This window comes from Sapajus apella, unplaced genomic scaffold (genome assembly GCF_009761245.1).
Source record: "Sapajus apella isolate SASKATOON/1434 unplaced genomic scaffold, GSC_monkey_1.0 scaffold172, whole genome shotgun sequence".
Taxonomy (NCBI): Eukaryota; Metazoa; Chordata; class Mammalia; order Primates; family Cebidae; genus Sapajus; species Sapajus apella.
Window position 1 is genome coordinate 691,976 of NW_022437112.1, and position 6,802 is coordinate 698,777.

Here is a 6,802-nt window from a genome sequence, read left to right on the forward strand (position 1 = left end):
TATCTATCATCTATGTGTGTATGTACGTATCTGTCTATCTATGCATCTCTCCGTATTAGTCTGTTTTCAGGCTGCTGATAAAGACATACCCGAGACTGAGTAATTTATATGGAAAAAGGGGCTTATTGGACTTACAGTTCCATGTGGCTGAGAAAGCCTCACAATCATGGCAGAAGGGAAGGAGGAGAAAGTCCACATCTCATGTCTTACGTGGATGGCAGAAGGCAGGAAGAGAGCTTGTGCAGGAAAACCCCCCTTTTTAAAACCATCAGATCTCATGAGAATTATTGACTATCATGAGAACAGTGCAGGAAAGACCCGCCCCCATAATTCAATCACCTCCCACTAAGTTCCTCCCACAACACATGGGAATTGTGGAACTTACAATTCAAGATGAGGTTTGGGTGAGCACACAGCCAAACTATATCACTATCCAGCTAGCTGCCTACCTACTTAGCTACCTACCTATCCACCCATCCATCCATCAATTTCATCTATGTATTCCAGCTATCTATCCATCTATCTAAACATTCATCCATATATTCTATCTGTTTATCTATCATCTATTTATCTATGTACCTAGCTACCATGTATCTATCCATCCATGCATTCTTTCTCTTCTTTTTCTTTCTTTCTTTCTTTCTTTCTTTCTTTTCTTTTCTTTCTTTCCTTCTTTCTTTCTTTTTCTTTCTTTCTCCTACCTACCTATTTTATCTATCTATCCATGTATCTATCTCATCTATTGTATTTATCTCATCTATCTATTAATTATCCATCTCATCTATCATCTGTCTATCTGTCTAATTATCTATCTTATCTATCTAGACTGTCATTCATTCCTCTATCTATCTATATCTATCTCTACCTCTCTAGCTAATTAGGTATCTCACCTATTTGTCATCTCTATCTATCTCATCTCTCTCTCTCTCTCTCTCTCTCTCTCTCTCTCTCTCCCCTCCCACACACACACACACCCCGCATCTGTCTGTAAAGTTTCATCACTTTTCTAAGCTACTGCATGGAGGTGACCATGTGAAACAAAGTAACCGCTACATTTTCAACAGAAGGCACTGTGTAGGATGTGTTTGCAATGAGTTCCCCTCTGTGTCACTCCAGGAAGTGATTGGAGCCATTTGGCGTTTAAGTCAGCTAAACTGTGATTCCATTTGGACTTAATCAACATTTCCATGTAACTCTGCAAAAACAACAAGTGGCTCTAGATTTCGTCCACAGTGTCAGAAAATCTGGGATATGCATTAGCTAGAAGCAATGATTAACTTAACATTTGCATGGTATAAATAAAACTTGCCATGGGTCATTGTGTGTTTGTGTGTGTGTATTCCAACTATAGTTGCATCATCAATTTTTTAAATGACTCTATCATGCATTTGGGGACGGTTATTGATTCCATATGATTATGTGATAGCCATCTGTTAAAAATTTTTCAACAATTAAACAATTTCCCTTAACATTTTAACTCTACAACTGATGATCAGAAAGCTAGAGAATTTTGATTCTGAGTTGATTCCATTGTTTTAAAAGCCCCCATTGGACTTACGCTATTTTAAGTGGAAGTTTATTTTTTCATGTGAGTGGAATCTCCACATGCTTTGAAAAAATAAGCCGTGATTCATGAGTTTCCCCATAACATATTCCCCAAAATTGAAGCTGGGTGTCCAGTAAGTATTTGCAAACCCAGGAAGACATGATAACCGAGTCTTAATTTAATTTTACCAATAACCAAAATAAGTATAGGTAGATATATTTCTTTGTACACCAAATTCTGCATAGCATGAGTAAAAGCATGAATCTCTATGCTAACATTAAAAGCATGTAAATAAATCAGATTAATATACCATATGAAACAGGGAGTTTCAAAGAATAATTTTAAAATCCCTTTCCACTAAGGTTACCTTATATTTTCACTTATTCGTTTACTTCTCATGTCAATGTTTCACTCCAAATCTTAGAATTCTTTCCTTTACAAAAAAAAAAAGTGCTTCACTTTCTTTTATCTCTGAACCAGTAAGTTTTGTTTTTCAATGAAAGGAAATCTTGAAAATTACACTCTGTTCATTTTCCTAGGCTTTTCCACCCAGCTATTTTTTCCATTGACGTAGATGTGCACATGGAATTCTCCTTCAAAAATTATATTTCATGTGCTGCTCCTGAAGCATTAAAGGTGCCTGGTGAGCTGGCAGAAGGTAATAAGATTTTAACAGCTTTTTACTTTTTCCCTTAATTCATCCAAGTCTCAAATCACACCCATGATAGTTAATTCCCTACTACTCATTTTAAAGATTCATTAAGCAAATCTGGGGAACTTTTATTTTGCTAAAATACTCAGGGTATTTCAGGAATGATAATTATTCCTCCCTTTTCAGCTCTTAAAAACACACAGAAATCCTGTTTACATCACTGGATGCTGGACAAATATGTCCCATGGAAGCTGTAGTAGGTTGAAGGGCGACATTTAAAATATAAGTTCACATCTTAACCACAGAACCTGGGAATAGGCCCTTATCTGGGTATTTGCAGATGTAATCAAGTTAAGGATGTCAAGATGGGATCATCTTGGATTATCTGGGTGGGTCCTAACTCCAGTGACCACTGTCCTTCTAAGAGGTATCCTCTTGGGGTCACATGCAAAGCAGACACCCTGTTCTTGCTGAACACAACACACTTGCTTTTTTCTCCATCTTTGGGCTTCTTCTTGGGAGTATAACTTTTATAGCCAAGCATCAAAGTGCCCCGATGGGGGTCAAGCATGGTGGCTCATAACTGTAATCCCACCACTTTGAAAGGTCAATGTGGGAGGATTACTTGAGGCCAGAAGTTCAAGACCAGACTGGACAGCACAGCAAGACCCATCTCTGTTTTTTAAAAACAGCTCCACTGGGAAAATTCTCCTCTTTCACTTGCTACCACCATCTCCCTCTCAGATCTTTGGCACTCTCGGCCGCATGGAATATAAGCATGCCCCCTCTCTCTTGCTGTTTCTCTATGAGGAGACCCTAGAAGCCTAGCTCACACCCAAAGCCTCACATAGATTGCAATGAAACATCTCTTTCCTCTCTTCTTACACCTTGTTATTACTTCCTAAAAGGACTACAGATGCTGATTCAAACATTGACTAACAGTATAACCCCATTCACGGAAAATCTTTACAACATAGTTTGTTTTGTTTTGTTTTTGAGATGGAGTTTCTCACTCTGTTGCCCAGGCTGGAGTGCAATGGCGCAATCTCGGCTCACTGCAACCTCTGCCTCCCAGGTTCAAGCTATTCTCGTGCCTCAGCCTCCTGAGTAGCTGGAATGGCAGGTGTGCACCACTACCCCCGGCTAATTTTTCAACCTTTAGTAGAGACAGGGTTTCCTCATGTTGGCCAGGCTGCTCTTGAACTCCTTACCTCAGGTGATCCTCCTCCTTGACTTCTCAAAGCGCTGGGATTACAGGCATAAGCCACTGCGCCCAGCCTGGAAGTTACAATTATTAACAAGATAAAATGACAGATAGGTCACAGGTATGAAAATCAAGACGAACTCCTTTAGCATCCTCAGGTTTTGGTAGACATGTATTCAACTTTTGGTCAAGGGTGGATGCCTATTTTCAGAAAATATTTGGTTGGAGAGGACACGGGGAAGGTAAAAGGGGTTGGTGAATGCAAATGGGAAGAAAGAATGTTTAATGCAGCTTGGGAAAAGTGGAGGCGAGGCCTGCGATCTAGTCAAGGGTTTTATAAGAGCATCATTAAAAGACGGCATCGGAATCCTTATTCTCTGTCTCCACAGATGTTGAAAGCTGAGGAGAGAGGAAGCTGCATTGTCTTACTAGAATGGAGGCAGCTACAGAGGCACATGAGCGATTTCTTCTATCAAAACCAATCAGCAGTGGGATCTCTAGAGCCCTGCCCAAGCTCCCTTCCAACCGTGTATTTCCACAGACGTGCCCCAGGTTATGAAATCAGCTTCAGGACCAGAGTTCACAGTCCCTCCGAGCCCACTTAGACATGCATTACAGAAAACGACAGTGGTCCTCAACTCTGTATTTGAAAAATAAATATGGTCCTAATTATACTAATTACCTTTCCAAGCCAGGAGTTTTATCCATTTCACCTTAAGGTTATGTGTGTGGGAAAGGACAACGCACATGTGGAAGCCATTTCTCTGCAATTTACTAGGTCACCACAGCCTTCAAACCGTTTTTCTACAGTAGCCTCATAAAATTCCCAGCGACACCAGGGTGAGGAGTGACCATTTGCTGCTCGGGTCCTTCCTTGGTAGGTTCCATTATAGACCTTCAAGGATAGAGCCGCCAGGCAGTGGCTCATGCCTGTAATCCCAACACTTTGGGAGGCTGAGGTGGGTGCATCAATTGAAGCCAGAAGTTTGAGACCAGACTGGTCAACATGGCAAAACCCCATCCCTACAAAAGATAGAAAAATTACCTGGACGTAGTGGTGCACACCTGTAATCCCAGCTACTTGGGAGGCTGAAACAGGTTAATTGCTTGAACCTGGGAGTTGAAGGTTGCAGTGAGCCAACATCATGTCACTGCACTCCAGCCTGCATGACAGATTGAGACTCTGTATTAAAAAAAAAAAGGATAGAGCAAAAGAAGACCTTCACAGTAATGCAACTTCTTTCTCAGAGATGTTGGTCTGGAACAAGAAAACAAGGATGAATAATAGTCAAGTCGATTTCCTGGAGGCTGTGGATAGCATTTAATCACGCATGATTTCATCTTCCTGTCTCGTGCCTTCATCCTAAACAGCTCCTGGACCAGCCCGCGTCGCTCCGCTTGCGTAATGCCAGGAGCCAAGTGGAAGCTTCCACCATCTCGTACTTTCTTCATAGCAGCATCCTGCTAACTCGTACTGCCTCAATTCCCAGCCTTATTCTCCTCGAGTGCAAAATCCTCTTGACACTGTGGAAGATGAGATTGTAGACCTGACCGTGCTGTGTTCTGAGTAGACCCACTTCATGGTTTTCCATTGTTGCTGGAAGAAAGCACAAGCTTCTGATCTTGGACTACGAGGTCTGAATCGTCTGCTACCTCTCCACCTTCAGCGTCTGCCATCATTTACCTTATTCTGTGTCTCAGCCACACAGGGGTTCTTAGCACTCTTCAGGGTTGCTTCGCCCATGCTGCTGCTGAGCAATGGGCTTGCCCCTTGACGTGCATATAAGCCAATGCTAGGGCACTGCTTTGGGGGTTTTTGTTTTTGCTGTTGTTAAGACAGGGTCTCACTCTGTTGCCCAGGCTGGAGTGCAGTGGCATCATCTTGGCTCACCACAGCTTCTGCTACAGACTCAAGTAATCCTCCCATCTTAGCCTCCGGAGTAGCTGCGACCACAGGCAAACACACCATGCCTGGTTAATTTTTAGATTTTTTTATAAAGACAGGGTTTTGCTGTTTCCACGTTGGTCTCCAACTCTGAGTACAAGCAATCTGCCCGCCTTAGCCTCCAAAGTACTTGGATTACAGCTGGGAGCCACCATGCCGTGCCATACAGTACCGTTTTTGTTTTTTTTTTTTTTTTCTTTTTTCTTTTTAACGCTTTATTGTGAGGTCAACTGGCAGGGAGAAAGGAGGCAGGGCTGAAATCTGTCTCCCTGATCTGGGAGTTAGCTTAAATGTTTATGGGTTAAGAAGTATGTGACTGGGCACAGTTACTCATGTCTGTAATGACAGCACTTTGGGAGGCCGAGGCAGGAGGATTGCTTGAAGCCAGGAGTTCAAGACCAGCCTGGGCAACATGGCAAAACCACATTCTACAAAAAATACAAAAGTTAGCCAGGTATGAGGATGTATGCATGTGGTCCCAGCTACTCAGGAGGCTGATGTGGGAGGATCAATTAAGCCCAGGAGGTCAAGGCTGCAGTGCGCCATGATGACGCCACTGTAATCCAGCCTGGATGAAAGAGCAAGACCCTGTCTCAAAAAAAAAAAAAAAAAAAAAAAAAAAAAAAAAAAAACCCGAAAAGAAAGAAACGAAACGGAAAGAAGTATGTGGAAGTGCTGGTGGGGTAAGTTTTAATTAAAGGGCTTTAAAGTCAGCTATTTATAGCAAGGTATGGGATAGTGGATTTCAGCACAAGCTCTTCCAGAAGAGTGGACCTTTTGCTTCTGAATAGGTTTCTGCATCCTGGTTCCGGTCACGTCCAGGTGTTTTTGGTTCCAGGTTGCCCAGGCTGGTCTCCAACTCAAGCTCAAATGATCCTCTCACCTTGGCCTCCCAAAGTTCTGGGATTACAGCCATGAGCCATGTGCCCACTCATTGAAAGTGTTTTCTATTCCGTTTTAAGAGAATGCTCTTTCGTTGAAATGCACTATCTTGCTTATTTTTTGTCCTTTCTTTTGAGATAGGGTCTCACTCTGTCCCCCAGGCTAGAGTACAGTGGTGCATCCATAGCTCACTGCAGCCTTGACCCCCGAGCCTCAAGCCATCTTCCTGCCTCAGCCTCCTGAGTAGCTGGGCCCACAGGCATGAGCCAGGGTGCCTGACTTACTCTGTTCTTCAAAGAAGTATACACTGGAGCTTTCCTAGCGTCAGAGGAGTAAAACAAAAAACAACGACAACAAAAGAAATGTGTTGGGACTATGTCCCCAGAAGGTCAGACATGCTTTGAACTAGTATGAGACGTAAATTTACATGTTAAAGAAAACCACCTAGTGTAGTTGAAGCCAGGATCCCCTCCTGTCATCCAGCCTTCACCTTCCACTGCCTCCTCAGCATTTCCCCTGAGATAGCTCAGTGGCATCTCCAACCCACAGCTTACAACGCATAGCTTCCTCCAC